The 18407-nt window shown below is 39.0% G+C and overlaps 1 protein-coding gene and 1 pseudogene across 2 annotated transcripts in view; one reads left to right on the top strand and one right to left on the bottom strand.

Moving 5' to 3' along the window:
• Positions 1–611: 611 nt before the first annotated feature.
• Positions 612–702, bottom strand: LOC116568443 (annotated as a pseudogene).
• Positions 703–3163: 2461 nt separating this feature from the next.
• Positions 3164–18407, top strand: part of CSDE1 (cold shock domain containing E1) — a 39736-nt gene continuing 24492 nt past the window's right edge. For both annotated transcript variants that reach the window (XM_032302652.1, XM_032302654.1), the window contains exons 1-2: positions 3164–3282; positions 11869–12255. The gene's annotated coding sequence lies outside the window, so the exon portion shown is untranslated. The remainder of the gene's footprint in view (positions 3283–11868; positions 12256–18407) is intronic.

An 18407-nucleotide genomic window follows, 5' to 3' on the forward strand; every position in this document is an offset into this window, starting at 1 on the left:
ATAGAGCCCTGCATTGGGCTTCCTGCTCTGCAGGGAGCCTGCTTCTCCCTCTCCCACACCCCCTGCTTGTGTTCCCTGTCTCGCTGTGTCTCTCTCTGTCCAATAAATAAATAAAATCTTAAAGAAGAAGGAGGAGGAGGAGGAGGAGGAGGAGGAGGAGGAGAAGGAGGAGGAGAAGGAGAAGAAGAAATGATTATTCTTTATGAAAGTTGCTGCTCTAAATGGTGTTTTCTTGTTCTGAAATCTTGAATATGGATCCCCTTACAATCCACTATAACCAAAATTTTATAAAAGAAGTTCCCTTTACCTTCCCTAAATAGGAAGGACATAATGTCAGAATAAAGAGTCCAAATCTTGAATAAATTTAGCCTTATTTTATTTAAAAATCTCCACACTGACCTAATTTTTCTCATTTCATAGAGAACTTAGAAAAGTCTCATCCTATACAGTTCCCATCACTGCTCAAGAAAACTTTACAAATGTGTAAAGGATGGTTACTTTTGTTTGTCAAATATACAAGAGATAAGTGCTTATTGATATTCGTAGAGAGATTAAGAAAAACAATCATAATCGATTTCATTGCCTCTATGTTTCTCAGAGAAGAAAAACTAATATGATAAATACCAAAAATAATATATACTTTTTTTTGCTTCATGTTATTCCTTAATACACTTGATCTTAGCCAAAAGGCCAAGAAGCAATCACATTACTCCTTAATAGACTATCTCCTCAAAATCCATGACTACCCCATTATATAGGAAAAGGTTTACCAAGTGATTTCACAAGTTTCTGCTTTAACTTCTGTTTTAAAAAATAAACCTAGGGGTGCCTAGGTGGCTCAATGGGTTAAGCCTCTGCCTTTGGTTCAGGTCATGATCCCAGGGTCCTGGGATGGAGGCCTGCATCCAGCTCTCTGCTCAGCAGAGAGCCTGCTTCCCCCTCTATCTCTGCCTGCTGCTCTGCCTACTTGTGATCTGTCTCTCTGTGTCAAATAAATTAATAAAATCTTTTATTTAAAAAAGTGATCACACTACATTTTTTCAGCTTTTTGACTTCAAAATTAACCTGAAAAAAAAAATTATTGCCGTAAAATGTAGTGATCTTCTAAAACTGAAATCAACCTCTAGTTATGGGTAGTACTTGTAGAAAGAATAAATCACTTAAACTGTGATTTAAATCAAATGACTCCATCTTTTGTTTTCTTGACTGCATTGGGGAGCTAAAATGTAAGCCTCTGGATGTAAGCATATTTGCATTTTTGGTTAAATGTAAATGATACTAATTATGGACTGAGGAGGAATTTAAAGGCAACTGAGACACTCAGAATGATGAGGATGAAATGGTTATATGATTTAAGAAGGTATTTAGAAATTATGTGTAATGGTAGAAATCAAGACTCACTCATTCTTATTCTTTCTTATTAATTGGAATTACATATATAGAATTTGAGACTATTACTCTTTACATTTCCCATTACTGTGATATTTGAGAATGTGCGCTCTTAGACCTAATTCTACTTTTAGCCCAGCTTCACATGACCTTGTTTCTAGTGCAAGAGCCCAGGGCAGTTTCTCTGTAACATTAGATTGGATTATCCAGACTAGATCTATTGCTAAGAAAAGATCTCAATTTAAGAAATGGACAAAGGAAACAAAACAGCTGGTTTGATATATAAAATGATTTGTACTGCCCCAAAAGAACATTCCAATTTCTGCCAACTTTTTACACTGTTGTTCAGTGTTATTCATTCAACAAGCCTTTGACAGTTGTCTATGCCAAGCATTGTCAGGACCAAGTATGCAAAGATGAATGTCATAGGCTCTGTCTTAAAGTATCACTAGCTAGTATAAACTAATAATTACTTACAGTAAGTGATGAAAAGTATTGAAAGCAAATACATAGCAAATATCTTGTGCCTACGAAAGCATGGGAAGGCATCAAAGAGAACAAAGAGGCTGCTAGGAGGTGGAATGTAATTGGACCAATAGCAACAGAGGTAAGAGGAAAATCTTTTAAAAAATCTTAAGTAGGATACTGCCTCCTCTTAGAATTCGATAATTTGCTCAGCATTGGAGGCTACTTACTCTCTTAACACTGCATCTTTCCTTCATTGCACTTATTTCACTGAGTACCTTAAATTTGTTTTTGTGATTACTGAATGATGCTAGACTGAAAGTTCCTTGAGGGCAGAACCATATCCATTTGTCTTGAAAACGGTATACACCCCAACGGTGACACATAAGAGACGCAGGATAATTATGTGTTGAAAGCGAAAATAAAGTGGCTATCAGAGTTCTCAGGAGCATGACTGGTCATTGCTTATCCAATACTGTCGAGAGAGAGAGAGAGAGAGAGAGAGAGACAGCGAGTGCGCGAGCCCGAGCGCTACAGAATCTGGGAAAAGCATTCCTCTCACCGGAGGGTACTGCTCTCTTGTTTGACAAGGGAAAAGTCATTGAACTTTTCTGTGGTCACAATTAACTGCTTTCCTCACTCCTCTTACCCTGTTGGATTAATCATCCATTTGCCCTGATTTCAAATTTTAGTTACTGATTCAGCCTCTTTGATTACCGGATAAACCACGAATATCTTGTGGTAATTACAAAGGTCAGATGAAGGTTTTGGGGGGGGGGGGTTGGCTGTTTTTTTAATGATTATGCGCCTTGCTCACTCTTGTCCGTCGTTGCAAGCAATATAGTTTCTGGGAGACAACGGTCTCACGTAAAACTTCCCAATTACCTTACTAAAAACCTACTCTATACTAATGAAAATGTCAATATATTATAGCAAACAATAGGTGGAAAAGACTTGCATTATGAGGAGAAACTAGGGTTTGGGGCTTCTGGATTATCTGAGAAAAAGCGAAATCCTTTATATGACATTCCTGGAAATGCCCTCTAAATCGTTCGCCCTCAAGTTTACCCTGGTCTCGAGGCTTAAGATTTATTCAGGATTGCTAAGACCAGAGACGCCGAAAGTTACCCGCCACCCCTCCCCATGCGTCCCAGCGGAGTCAGTAAACACAGATTGCTTCCCGCAGCTCACGGGTAAGGGAATGTAGGGTAACGCGGGCAACCATATTGGTTGTGGTTAAGCGCAGCGCTCTGCTTGGCGTCACTCAGCCCTCGTACGCAGGCGTATTAGGAGCACCACCCCCCCACCCCGCGCTTCCCGTGCACGCGCTCGGAGCCCGCAACTCTCGCGAGAGAAGCGAGATTTATTCCTACGTACCGGGCCGTGCTGCTTATGGCGGCGCTGGAGAGGGGGCGCTGAGCTGTTGGGGTGAGTACGACCTCGGGGTCCAACTGGGGGTAGCAAGAAGCCGGGTTAGGGGCAGATAAGAAGACCAAGATTAACGGGAGAGGCTTCTGAGCCAAGGTGGCCACTCCTAGGGCTCCGGGCAGGGAAGATCTCACCCTGAGTCTTTACCCCGGGCTTTCCCACCTGGGCCTCGTTTAACTGTCTAAGCCTCACGTCAGGCCGCAGAGCTGAAACGAAGAGTCGAACCCAGGCAGCCGCGCGTGGTAGTGGTGGTAGTGACTACAGTGGGGGGAGGGAGCGAAAATGGAGGCTCCGACCGCAGCCAAGATGGAGGCAGGGGTGCGGGGCTCGGGCGCGGAGGCTGCTGGGAATTGTAGTCTAGTCACTTCCTCCTTTGCGGTTTGGCAGGGGAAACGGGAACTACAAGTCCCGGCGGGCGGGGCGAGGGGGTGGTGGCGCGGTCCTTTGTGTGAAGCTGGAGGAGCCGGAGGCAGAGAGAGAGGGGCCTACTCTCACTTCGGACTCTGTAGTTTACTGTCCGTCACCTGCTTGGGGGTCTGACTACGAGTGCCAGAGCGCAGTGCGGTAGAGGAGCCTCCTTTGTGTTTGGACTGACCCTGCTCCATCTAAATGCTTAGAGGCATCTCCTTTCCCCGACCACGTCTGGCACAGTAGCTTAGCCGAAGTGTCATCTTTACTTCCACTCACCTGGAGCTGTCTGTCTTCAGTCTCTGCACCCAGCCTTCCTTTCTTGCTTCCTCTTCGGGTTTTTGAGAAAGGAAACCAGTCCCTGATCTTAGGCACGTGGCTCTTACTCCTTTATCCTGGGATTAGGGCGTGCTGTTAGAACCACCATCTCTGGCTCTTACGGTGCAAAAGCCCGGTCTACGTTGAGCAATGAACGGCGTGGCTTCGTCATACTGTGTAGGGTTAGTTTTTTAGAGCCCTGGTTGGAGACACTTGTGGTTTTTAACCATTTTATCAGTACGAAATTTCAGTGCCACGGTTCTTTTGCTTTAAGGTTTTCCTTTAGAAACACCTAGACGGCTTCTTTCTTGCTTGACTCACAAGTGAGGTGGGGAACGCTGCCTAAAAACAGCTTTCAATTCTGCAAACACAAATCTGAACATTGTAGGAGGAGGTAATTGATTTGCACCTAAAATGAGTGAAAGAATGTGGTCCTCTTTAAAGGGCGTGGAGACAGGGTTGGAGAGGGAGGGGAAGACTCTCAAAGGCACTGTGGTGGTTAAATTCGGCAGATACATGAACTGACAGCTCTTGGCCAGAGCAACTGGTCTATAAAATGTAGGTACAAAGTTGTAGCTCATAAGTTATTCTGTATCAAAATGCTGAGTAATTTGCATTTTGAGTTTCTAGAAGATTAGCATTCTCAATACTACATTGAGGGGCAGTATAATACCTTGGTCCTTTTGGGGTACTAATGAATAATAGGTGTTCTGGGTGTGGATAGATGGGTTAATATGCCTGAACAGGCATATGCCTGAGTCATAATATTTAGATAAAAATTCAGTCTTGTTTCTTTTTTTTCCTTTTAACCTTAGGCCTGAAATAAGAGAGATGGTAGTGGTTTGAGTGATTTTGCAGCTGCTCTGGATGTTTACCATTGAGATGAGTATTTATAGCAGCTGAGTTGAAAAGTAAAGTATTTGAGGCGCAGAAGATAGGTTTTCTTTTTTTGTAATTAAGTTCTGACTTATAAAGTACGGCCTTTAGAGTGTTGTTGAAAATTCTAGTAAATTCCTGCAAATCAAAATTTTGAGAGCATGAAAGCTGACATACAGTCCTGCTTTTTCCCCCGCCATCCATGTAAAGACCCACTCTGAAGGGCCATCCAACATTTTAAAAAAATTAGTTTCTTTTAAAATGTGCTAAAATATACTAACATAAAATTTATCAGTTTTAATCTTTTTTTTTTTTTAAGTGTATGGTTCAGAGTTACTAAGTTCATTCATGTTGTGAGGGCCATATTTTTGACAAGGTAGTTGAAACATGATAATGCTGTTTGGAAAGATTTTTTTTTTTTTTTTTAAGGAGCTGAACTTCGGGGTGGTATCATGAAATATGACAAAAATCCTGATTTTGTTAAATAAACACAGGATTGATGTGCCTTCTTAGCTTTGTCTTTTAAAAAAGCAAAAGGGAACTTTCTTTGAGATCTTTAACTCAAACTATCTCATGGAGAGGTGTCTGTAAATCTTGTAGGATTTTTCATAATAGAGAATTACAGCCACAAAAATTATAACTTTCTTTCTCTCTCTCTCTCTCTCTCTTTTTTTTTTTTTTTAAAGACTTCATAGCTAGAATGTCTCCAGGGGTGAAACTGCTTTGGTAGGACTGACTTTTTTCCCATCATTTCTTGATGTTAAATTCTTTTTGCCGAGTCAGGATTTAAAAATTCCTTTGTCTATAGATACTGGAATGTTTTCCACTTCCACGTATGAGTACCAAGTTAAAAACAATGGAGAACTTTTTTTTCAGTTCATACTGCCAAGCTTGAGGAATTGTGCTACATTTTTCATTAGGGTTATTAAACTGGAATATGATATTTTAGGCAGTATTCTGTTCAGAAGTATTGAATAGTAATTTTATTTTTGGAGTGTTTTTTATACTTAGTATGTCCTTTAATGCTGAGGCAAAACTGTGTAGTTGAAAATAAACTAATAAGCAGTTTCTTCATAGTTAACATGTAGGCTATCCATTGGTTTGTACCTATAGCCAGTAGATAACCACAGCTAGTTATTTGGATTTCTGCTTCTCAAATGTAGTAGGTACCAAGCTCCGGCTATGGTTTGCTAGATAACTGCCTCCTTTTAACTCTGAAAATCTTCTTCCAGGAGTTTTTTGTTTACTATTTATTGGGTATGCCAGTGCCTTTTGCCCTCATGAGCCTATACTTACTGTGACCAGTATTGTAGCCAGTAGCCATGTGTGGCTGTTGGGCATTTAAACTGGGTACATTCTGAATTGAACTGTTGTAATTGTAAAATAGACGTTGGATTTCAGAGAAAACATTTTTAAGATTGATTATATATGGGAAATAACATTTTGGATATATTTGATTAAACAGATGTAATTAAAATTAGTTTCACCTGTTTTGGCTTTTTAAAAGATTTTATTTATTTGATAGCATGTGCATGCACGATCAGGGATAGCAGCAAGGAGAGGGAGAAGCGGAGCCTGATGTGATGGGGGGCTTGATCTCAGCACCCTGAGATCATGACCTGAGCCGAAGGCAGACACTTAACCGGCTGAGCCAGCCACCCAGGTGCCCGATTTCACTCAATTTTAATATGATTACCGGAAAATTTTAAATTACATATATGGGTTGCACTGTGTTTTTTTTGGGACAGTGCTGGTCTGCACTATTTTCTGATTTTGTGTCTGGAACATTTAGCTTCCTATACTGGCATCTGTCCTATTTCAGAGTGTCAGTGTATTGTAAAAACAGTTAAGTGATAAATGAATACATAACTTTAAATGTCCTAGCAGCTGTTCAGGTAACAACTCATCATAATTGCTGTTACTAAACATACACAAAAAAATAATTGTAACAATTTGATTTTCTCTCATTTCTGCCTGACATGTTACTGACTTAAATTGGTTAATTATCTGAACTCTGTCATTTTCCATAGATTCTAAAGTGAAAGTGAATTAAAACCTGTTAAGCTCTTCAGTTTTACAGGTTATTGAAAAATCTGACATACTTAAACTTGTCTTGAGTTATAATCAAGAAATATGAAGGAGGAAGTTAGGGTAAGAATATTATTCATATAAAGCAACAATAGAGAGCTTTCTCAGTCCCATGCTGTGTAATTGGATCTTCACTTCTCTCAAAAAAGGGCGGGGGTTGGGGGGGCTCAGTGGGTTAAAGCCTCTGCCTCCCAGGGTCCTGGGATCCGGCCCCTCCTCCTGCTCTCTGCTCAGCAGGAAGCCTGCTTCTGCCTCTCTCTCTGCCTGCCTCTTGGCCTACTTGTAAGATCTGTCAAATAAATAAATAAAATTTTTAAAAGTTACTTAAGAAAGTGGGTTGGGGGGGAGACTTTTAGACTGGTTTAGCCTTTCATTAACATTCTCCCCCAAGTGAGTGCTGTACAAACTCTGAGAATAATGTCAAAATGAAGTGAGTTATGGGATAGATTTTAGGTGGGTTGCTGGCCACATAAGTTTATTAATTCAGCGTGTAGTAGTTTCTAGTAGTCCTTTTGAGCTAAAGCAGTGAACTGGAGAAGGCTATGAATAAAACAGGTGATGATAATTTTAAGACAGGTGAAATAGGGAATAACTATTTGGGTTATCAGTTTAAGTAAAGGAATTCGCTTTAACTCCTAACTAAAACAATGACATAATAGTTAGGGTTGTTTCTGTTTCCAAACTGAGCAGAAAGAAAGGAAGTAGATTACTTAATAATCAGGGAGACTTTCAGATCCAACTATCAATTAGTATTATAGTTGTTACTCTGTATTTCATGTGACTTAAGTATCTAGCCTTTGGGGGATAGAGGGATTGCACTGTGTTCAGAGGTTTAAGTCAGAAGAGTTTATCAGTACCACCCATGAATGTTAATAATCTTGGCATGAGTGCATAACTAATTTTATTAAAATACCCAGTGGGTACTTTCTAAGTGTTTCATTAAGTGTTAATTTGACTGGAAAGTGTTTAGTTAGCCATAGAAATCTCTTAGCTATGAAGGTAATAATGAAGTGAAATTCCACCACTTTGGGTTTTTCATGGTAGTTGGTGGGTTTGTTTGAGCTTTAATGGATCCTGATAGGCTTCATTAGTGCCCAAGGCTGGGTCTGCAGTGCTCCCAAGTATTAGATTCTGGAAGTCTCATTTCTCTGTTACTGTGTGTCAAATTAGACAGTTCTTAACGTAATACAACACCCTAGACTGGGTTAATCCAATTCAAGTTTTTCAAGGTAGGTTGTTTTTCTTAATTCCCCCCACTGTGAGATACACAAGCTTGTCCTTAGCAGTTTGATGAAATTCGTATCTGTTTTATGATATAGCAATTTTGAGGTCTTTGGGTTCATAAATCGATGTAAAAAATATTAAGATTCAACCAGTGTTTTGAGTCTGTATTTTTTTTTAAGATTTTATTTATTTATTTGACAGAGATCACAAGTAGGCAGAGAGGCAGGTGTGGGGGAGAAGGAAGCAGGCTCCCTGCTGAGCCGACAGTCCAACATGGACAGGGGACTTCATCTGAGGACCTTGAGATCATGACCTGAGCGGAAGGCAAAGGCTTAACCCACTGAGCCACCCAGGCACCCTTCGAGTCTGTATTTTTAAAAGAAGACCTTATTTCTTGGTGGGATAAGTAAGACTATACAGCTAACTAAAACAAAATTTTTTAGAAGTTGGTAGAACTGTCTGCCCTTAAATTGTGATGTCGTTTCCTATTATGGATTAACTACCTCTTTGCTATTGTAGTTTTGCTATGGTAAAGTTTGTCAGTGATGTATGCTGCATTAGATGCTGAAGGGGGCTGTGGTAAATATACTTGAGTTTGTTTCATAATTGGAGGAACAAGATACATAAAAATGTGAATTAAAGCAAAGTGCGGAAACGATTTGGTATCAGAAAGAATGTTGCCTACAATGGGAGTTAGTGCCTCACATAGTGGAAATTAACATAACTCTACTGGAATGGTCAAGAAAAACTTCTTTATTTCTTTGAAGATGGCAAAAATTACTTTCTTTGTGAGAAGAAGACCCATATATATGCATGAAGAAGACTAGAATTCAGGCATCTCCCAGGGATTATACTTAAGGATTAGGCAGGAAAATACACCTATCTAGGAGAAGATCTGGAGAGAGGGAAAAGGTAAAAATGGAAAGGTAGAATAGAGAACATCGTAAATGGTGATTCTTAAATCCTGGCTGTAAATCAGAAACACAGGGGCAGGGGTAGAGGAGGATAAAATGTACCAACTCCCGGGACCTAATGCTAGTGAAATTAAATTAGAATCTCAAGGTAGGATCCAGGCTTTATTTATAAGTTACCCAGGTGGTTGGGTTGGATGTGTGGCCAGCATTAAGAACTTCCCATCTAGAATGCTGGAAAAATCACTGAAGATTTTGGACAATGAAATGAGTGAAATTGGAATTTAGATCCATCAGTCTGGCAGTGTTATGTGACAAAATGGAAAAGGTTGACAAAAGAAGTTAGCAGATGTGTTAGATATTTGGACTAAAATGTGATGTCATTTAAGACAAAAGATCTCAGTAAGGAGGTATTGATAAGACTTGGCAACATTTAGTGTGAAGGTGGAGTGGGAAGAATCAAAGATCATAACAGAAGTGGCCCTACTTCAGGCCACTTAAATTATTCATTGAGTGGGGACTGGGCGTAAATATTTTTTAAAACTTAACAAGTGATTTGCAACGATTGCTCTAAGAAGTATCTATGTGGGAAATAGAATGATCCAAATAAAATCTGAAAGATGGGACAAGTGTAATATTTGAAGAGGTAATATAAAGTCAGGAACTGTTAGGTATAGGCCCCCCCACCAGAAACAGCGCCATAAGTCAGCCGTTGATAGGTTTTCATTTTGCATATGTGAAACTGAAATTTAGAGAGATGAAGTGACTTGTTCATGGCATTTTACTAGGAAGTGTCAGTGAATGAACTTGAGCTCTCCTAGTCTAAACTATTTCACAATCTCCGGCCTCTCACCATATAGTCATTCTTATTTCTGATGTTTTTTAAAATAAATACAACATTATGGGTGCCTGGGTGGCTCAGTGAGTTAAACCTCTGTCTTTGGCTTAGGTCATGATCTCAGGGTCCTGGGATCAAGCCCTGCATGGCATCAGACTCTGTGCTCAGCGGGGATCCTGCTTCCCCCCTCTCTCTCCACCTGCCTCTCTGCCTACTTGTGATCTCTGTCAGATAAATAAATAAAATCTTTTAATAAATAAATAAATAAGTAAACATACCATTCATTTTTTCAGCATTTCTAAAACCAAATCTACTTTTTCTTCTCCCCATACAAGTTTAGCTAACAGAACCAGTTTAGTTAATATCCCAGTCAGTGCAAAAGAATCACTTTTATGGCCAATATAAAGCACAATTCTGTGGCTTTACTTATAAATATATATATATATATATATTTTAAAGATTTTGTTTATTTATTTGACAGAGAGAAATCACAAGTAGACGGAGAGGCAGGCAGAGAGAGAGAGAGAGGGAAGCAGGCTCCCTGCTGAGCAGAGAGCCCGATGTGGGACTCGATCCCAGGACCCTGAGATCATGACCTGAGCTGAAGGCAGCGGCTTAACCCACTGAGCCACCCAGGTGCCCCTACTTATAAATATATTTTTTTTGCTTCCCATCTCCTCTCATCTTAATTGTTTCTTTTTTATAGGCATTTCTCATCTATTTCTGGCAACAGCTCAAATGAGATTTCTGTTTCCTTCACTAAGTCATCTCTCATAGGATTTCAAGACTTAATACCCTTTCATCAAGAGCTAAGGCTTTCTGTTTCCTGTTATATCAAGTTGAAATACTTCATAATCTGGCTCCACTACACCTGTCATACCACATATCCCATTTCACTTTAAGCTAGCCCTCTGTTCTGGCCGGACTAGCCTATTGATTTCTCTGAAACGAGCCGCGCTATTGCCATGGTCCTTCATGTCATAAATCTCCCTTGATGTCAGGCATAGAAAATCATATATGTGGTCCCTGCTTTCAGGGAACTTAGAAGTTAGTGGCACACCCTGTCTTGGCTTGCTTGACGTGCCTAGAATACTTGGCTGTTTTATTTCTCTTAAAATTTTCCTGATTTCTCCAAATTAAGCCTTCAACTCTGATTAAAAGCCTGCTGTTGGGACGCCTGGGTGGCTCAGTGGGTTAAAGCCTCTGCCTTCGGCTCAGGTCATGATCCCAGGGTCCTGGGATCGAGCCCCGCATCGGGCTCTCTGCTCAGCAGGGAGCCTGCTTTCTCCTCTCTCTCTCTCTCTCTGCCTGCCTCTCTGCCTACTTGTCATCTCTGTCTGTCACAAAAAAAAAAAAAAAAAGCCTGCTATGACTGCACACCATGTTGCTTCAATGTACATGCAGTGGTGAATAAATAATAAGTAGTAGTTCTGATATATAGTATATGACAGCCAGTACTCAGATATTAGTTGAGCAAATTAATTTTTGGCATTTTGTTCTATATTTGGTTCTATATCTGGTTTTTCTCTACATATAATTCTTGTCTTTTCAGAAAGCGTGTAAATTACCTGATGGAAGGAACTTCTTTTATATTTTCCACAATACCTGCCACAGTGCTAGATACCTATAAAACACTTGTGTTAAATTGAATGTTATGCTCTGTAAATTAGAACTTACAGTGTGGGGGCATCACCAGGAAGTGTGAAATAATTTCCCATTTTGAGTGTGAGGTCAAAGGAGGTGGTATCCATTAGCACTTGAGAGGTTGCTCAGGTAACATCAAATGAGTGTGCTTCCAGGTTTCCCGCATTACTTGTTAACCAGTGGTTCTAAGTTTATGAAATGAGTCTGTCCCTCTACCCACCCTCTGTCCTGGTTCTTTTCTGTAAATTAAACTTAACTGTCTTCATTTTTTATCTCTAGTATGAAGTGTAACAGAACAGACTTTACCACCTGAAACTGCTGCTTCAAGTTCAGATCAGGCAAGGAACAAACCTCGAAACAACCAACAAGACCAAAGAAGAGTACACTTAAGTTGAAGACACAACACTTGATCTGAAACAAGAAGTTTGTGCCTACTCAACAGCTTTGAAAGAGCACTTCCCAACGCTGCTAGTAGTCTTTGTTTTCTTCAGTGCTGCACTGTGAGATTGCCCGGTGCAGCAGCAGTTGTATTCTTTATTAGCTTGATAGATCATTTTCTCTCGCTCTTTTTTTTAATACTAGCAACTTTCATCCTTTGAAACGTGTGCTGAAAAAGAAGAATCAGCAAATACTACTGAAAGTGCAATATTTGATTATCACTGCGAGGTAGGTTTGTAGTTTTCTTTCGGCAAGAATCAGTTTATAATTTCCTAGTTATTTTGGTCAAACAACAAATCTTAATCTGTTCTAAAGATACTTTGAAAACAATTTATAGTCTCAACTAGTATGAAAATATCAACACTGGATTGTTGTATTGAATTTATTGTCTCTTATTAAACAAGGACAATATTTATGGTCACACTATGGGGGGTTTTTTTTCACACGGGATTACATTTGTTAATACATGTGGATCTCTCTTAACTTACTAGTCTCTTAGAAAGAAAAACTCCCATCTGTACTGTTTAAAAGTTAAGGTTTCAGTTATGGATGCCCTTTGCAATCTATGTTCAGAGGTCTCTCTAAAGGGGTAAAGAAAGAGAGAAGGGACATTAAAGGTGAGTAGTGCTTTGAGAGAGAGAAGAGTCTTCTGATAGCAGCAACAGAATGAGCAGATTCAGGGAGGTCTGAAAGCACATGGTATAATATGGTAAGTTCATTATGAACGAACTAGAAAATACAGCTTTGTAGGTAGAATAATTAGAGTAGGAAATAAGTTTTGTGGGTTAAGAGAGTAATTAGAAAGGGATGCTTGCTGAAGGCAGGTTTTGAAGGCCCGCTGTATTGACTTTGTTCTGTGGAGAAGTCATTAGGTGTTTATAAGCAAGGGCTTAATGGGTTTTTTATTTCAAAACTGAGATAGTTTTATTGCTTCAAATTTTAAAGAAACACTAAAAGTTACATATTCAGAAGTGTATCTTATAAAACAAATGGTGTGACTTTAAGAGATGGGCTGAAGATGGGAACACCTTTAAAGAGCAATGGATAGACTATAAGGAAGATAAAAGCCAGGGTATAGGCAGAGAAGGAGGCAGTAGGGGTTTTAGTGGTAGAGGTCATAGGACGTGATAACAAATTGAATGTGAAGATGAGCCTGCAGGGATTTGACCCAATCTATCCAGTTTTAGAAGTTCAAAATCTTTGTTTTTCATAGGAATAGGGACGTTTATGTGGGGACTTGCTGAAAGCAAAATACACTGTGGAAATCTATTGCATTCATTAGATAGTAATCTGAAAATTGAGAAAGTATGCTAGCATGGAATGTCAAACTTTTTTGGGGGAGGGAGGATGAGAAAAGGTGGTTTTCCTTTTTAATCTTTAGTTTTGGTTTTCTAAATTGGATAGAAATTAAAGCTTGAAATTCAGAAAGGAGTCCTCACTTTATACATAATAAATGAAGAAGGGAATGTTCAGAGAAATGAGGTAGCCAGGAAGGAATAACAAGGAAGATAATTTCAAGGAGGGTTTACTTTGTGGTAAATCTTTTTAAAAATGCTGCAACAGTCAAATAGAATGATAGGTTGTTGTCTTACAAAAGGTTCATCACCATTTCAGGAGGCACTCTGACCTTTAATCTGTAGTTTCTTTAAAGGTTGATGAGCCTACTATGGTAATGACCTTACTGTGGACCAAAATTACTCCTTAACTGAAAACTACCAACAGTACCAATTAATTTAAATTATCTCTGTTCTATCAACAGACAGTTACTCAATTTTAAGGCTGTTGTACCATTTGCTTTTTCTGTTTGTTTCTTCATATATCCTCATCTGATTAAAAAATAATTTTAAGCTGTAATAAATTGTGCTGGGTTACTTAAGATAGTACAGATTGAAACTGTACAGTTTTTTTTTGTTGTTGTTTGTTTTTTTGTTTTTAAGATTTTATTTATTTATTTGTCAGAGACAGAGAGGGAGAGAGACCGAGCACAGGCAGACAGAATGGCAAGCAGAGGCAGAGGGAGAAGCAGGCTCCCTGCCGAGCAAGGGGCCCGATATGGGACTCGATCCCAGGATGCTGGGACCATGACCTGAGCCAAAGGCAGCTGCTTAACCAACTGAACCACCCAGGCGTCCCGAAATCTTGACTGTATAGTTTTATCTTGACTGTTGAAAGAGTAAAAGACTAGAACTAAAGCTTTCATTTCGTTTTATTGAAATGAATTGTAGAAATGGATTTAAAGTAGCAGTGCTTTTTTTAGTCTAATGTTTGTATTCTGAATATTAGTTTAGTACATGAACATTTTTACAAATTTTATTTTATTTTTTAAAGATTTTATTTATTTGAGAGAGAGCACAAGCTAAGAGGCATTGGGAGAGGGAGAAGTGGACTCCAAGCTGAGCAGGGAGCCCAACGTGGGGCTGGATCCCGGGACCCCAGGATCATGACCTGAGCCGAAGGCAAATGTTTAAGCAGCTGAGCCACCCAGATACCCCTAAATTTTATTTTCCTCTACTCCCAGCATTGGGTTCAAACTCAAGAGTTTCATGCTCCATTCACTGAGCCAGCCAGGCACTCCAATGTGAACATTTTTAATATATAAATATATGCACTCACAGCTCTCAAAATAGAAGTTCACAAATTTTACAAAAGATAAAAAACAATTGGGGTTTTTTTGGATATGTAATTGTAAAGTATTCCACTTAAAAGGGGTATAGCAAAGGAAATATATCTGATAATGCAGTAGAACCCTAGATTTTATTTTATTTTATTTTAAAGATTTTATTTATTTATTTGATAGAGATCACAAGTAGGCAGAGAGGCAGGCAGAGAGAGAGAGAGGAGGAAGCAGACTCTCACTGAGCAGAGAGCCCGATGCGGGGCTCGATGCGGGGGTCGATCCCAGGACCCTGAGACCATAACCTGCGCCGAAAGCAGAGGCTTAACCCTCTGAGCCACCCAGGCACCCCCAGAACCCTAGATTTTAAAAGGGACTTTTTTGTAACATGGTAACGGTATTACATAATTAAGAAGGAATAAATACGGAAGACATTGGCCTGAAAAAATGTCAAGGAAGAATAAAACTTCTGAGAAATTTGTTTTGTATATGAAATGGATTGATTCGTTTTTTGCTCAAGGCACTCTAAAGGTGACAAAAGGAAAACAAAGGTGGGAACATTAAAAGAAAACTAAAGCCCCAGATTGAATGAGAATATAACACTGTTAACTTGCTAGGAGTGTGGTAGTAGTTAACGGAGACCTGTGACCAGGAACTGTACAGATCTTGACTGATTTTTAAAGACAGGTGTGGGAACTTTGAAGCTTGTTTTCCATCCCTAGCAAAATCCAAGAGCAAATGAATTTAAAAAAAAAAAGTTTTCAGTGATGGTATTTGATTGGGTATCTCCTGATATTCTGATATGGTCACTCTGGAGAAATGTAGGTTGGATGATAATCATTAAAAGTTATTAACTAATGGACTGATTTTCAGAGAGGTTTCCAAGTGTGTTGCCAGATTATCTCCTTGCCCTGCTTTTGAAAAGGACCTGATAATAAGTAGTTATGTGAGCATTTATGTGCTAAGTACTACTATAGGCTTTTTATTAGAGCAGCTCATCTAACCCTCCCAGCAACCCTGTGAGGTAGGAATTAAGGAAGGGCATAGAAGAACGCTTAAAAAATTGATTACAAAGCCTAATTTAAAATTACCTCTAAACTGGAATTGGAATTCCAGGTTAACCAACAAAGGAAATGTAGCGTTCAGTTAGCTTTTTCTTTAGGAACAAGAGCAGTTACAGAGCACTAAATGGAGAAAACCTGATTTTACTGATTTGTTAAGAAATGATGTGGAGAATATTTTTACTGTACGGAGTTACTGAAACTTAGGGCTATAGAATCAAACATAATCACTCCATGCTCTCTAAATGTTTGTCAGGGTACACTAAGAGTAGTAGTAAACTGCACATTAACGAGTAATTACTTGGAACATCTCCAAAACTGAATCGTTCAGAAAAACAGTTGCATTCAGAAAACTGAAAGGAGCAGTGGGAGTGAAGGGTAGATATGTTTAGATAAAGAATACCAAGTCATTTTCTAAAACTGTCTTCAAGTGAAATAGGCTACCTCTTCTAAACTAACTCCTTGTCAGTTAGCAGCCAAGCAGACTAGGTTAGGAAAAAGGCAGAAGAAACAACTCAGGTTTTGGATGAAGAGATTTCAGAACACAGAATTTTGATTCCTCCCCGCAGGAGAATTTGGAGACCCCTTAGGCTTCCACTTTACATTTGAGGAAACAATCCTAGAGAAGTTAATGTGTGAGAAGCAGGACTAAAAGCCAGTCTTTTGATTCTAGTTCTGTTTCTTGGATCAAGTTTAAATTTGACCTCTGATTCTAATTCTTTTTTTAAAGGGTTGGGTTAACACTGTTAATGACTTGACTTTCCAATTTTAAAAATTAATACGTAGAAAAGAGTAGAAAGTTTAAACTTTGTAAAGTTGGGGATTTTTGTCTGTTGTGCTCTCTATGTGCGCAGATCCTAGAACAGTGTTGATGTATTATAGGTACTAAGTGGTTACGAATGTGAAACACAGGGGTTTCTGGGAGACTCAGTCAAGGGGTTAACTCTTGATTTTGGCTCAGGTCATGATCTCAGGGTCCTGGAATCCAGCCCTGCATTGGGCTCTGAGCTCTGCGTGGAGTGTGTCCTTGTTCTTGCCTCTCTGCTTCCCCCCACGCTCGCTCTTGTGCTTGCTCTCACTCTCTCAAATAAGTCTTAAAAAGAATGTGAGTCATGGAATGAGTACTGGATTCTATCCGCATTTACCATTTTAAGACACCTTCCACGTGTTTTTTTGAGAAGTCTGAGCATTAAATTAGATTTTTCTGGTCTTTCTTTTTTAAGTACATTTGAAATCACACTTGTATAGGTATCTCTCTCTCTCGTTTTCATATTATAGCATAAGCTTATTCATACATCCTTTCTAATGACTGCAGAGCATTTATATAAATTACTGTGACTTCTTGAACTAGCTTTAGACTAGATTCTTTCTAGGCACTTGTTACTAAAATATTTCTATGAATGCGTTTTTGCAAAGTGTTCACGTTTCAGACTGCTCCAGGATAGGTTTCCTGCATTGAAATTATTAAGGAAAACAACTCCACATCTTGATACATGTTGCTAAACTGCATTTCAGAAAGGTTATAACCAGTTTACCACCATAAAAATATTTGAGCATATTATTCTTAACCTACCTTCTCACAGTTTTTAAATCTTTTATCTCTGGTAGTTTGATAATGACTAATTTGCTTTTTCAAAATTTTTTATTGACAGAGCTAAAGTTCTTGTGTTTTGTGTCTAATGTTTAATTATGGTCTTTAAGACTAACTTATTTGTCTTAATACTTTTAGTGTTAAGACAAATGAGTGCCTAATATGGGGCAGCAACTGTTTGTCTAGACTCTCAGGATTTAGCTTTGAACAAAAAGTCCTTGCCCATATAGACGATGTTTTCCCTATACTTCCATACCTGTGATTAAGTTTAACTTCTAAATTAGGTGCAGTAAGATACTAATATATAGCAGTTATAACAGTATTGTGAACATGTCTCTGGAAATAATCTTATTTATTTATTTATTTATTTATTTATTTATTTGACAGAGACATAGCGAGAGAGGAAACACAAGCAGGGGGAGTGGGAGAGGGAGAAAGCTTCCTGACGGTGGGGCTCTATCCCAGGACCCTGGGATAGTGACCCGAACCAAAGGCAGACACTTAACAACTGAGCCACCCAGGCGCCCCTGGAAATACCTTACAGTACTTGGCCTTGTTTTAATGATGTGGGGTGATAAAATGCTTACATGAGGGGATGAAGTGATGAATGACATAAGGATAGTGACGCAGTGTGACGCTACTATTGACCTTCTGAGGATGTCAGGAGATAGCACCTGCTTCCAGACTGCTGTTGTGGGGAGGTGGGGGTTTAAAATTGCAGAAGGCAAAATTAGGAAAAGGGGTGACTATTACAGAGCTTACTGATTTCAGTTTCCTTAATAGTACACTGAGATATTTGCATTTGTTTTCCTTAAGTTTGAGTATAAAACTTGTCCTTTTCATTTAATCAAATATTGATCCTTTCCTTTGCAGTTTTTTTCTATTTCAAATCTAGAAAGTCTTCCTTCCAAAAAAATTTTTAATAGTATGTTTTTATTTGATGTTTGTTAGAGTATTTAACTCAGTCTGTCTTCAGTATATTTTTGTATGCTATAAGGTGAGCAAATAAATTGAATTTTCCCACTATTTAAAAAAAGCCAAGTAACATTTATGCATTGGTCCTTTCCTTCCATCTTTTTGTGGGGGGGTCTTTATCTTAATTTATTATTAGGTT

The sequence above is a fragment of the Mustela erminea genome, chromosome 10 (genome assembly GCF_009829155.1).
Source record: "Mustela erminea isolate mMusErm1 chromosome 10, mMusErm1.Pri, whole genome shotgun sequence".
NCBI lineage: Eukaryota > Metazoa > Chordata > Mammalia > Carnivora > Mustelidae > Mustela > Mustela erminea.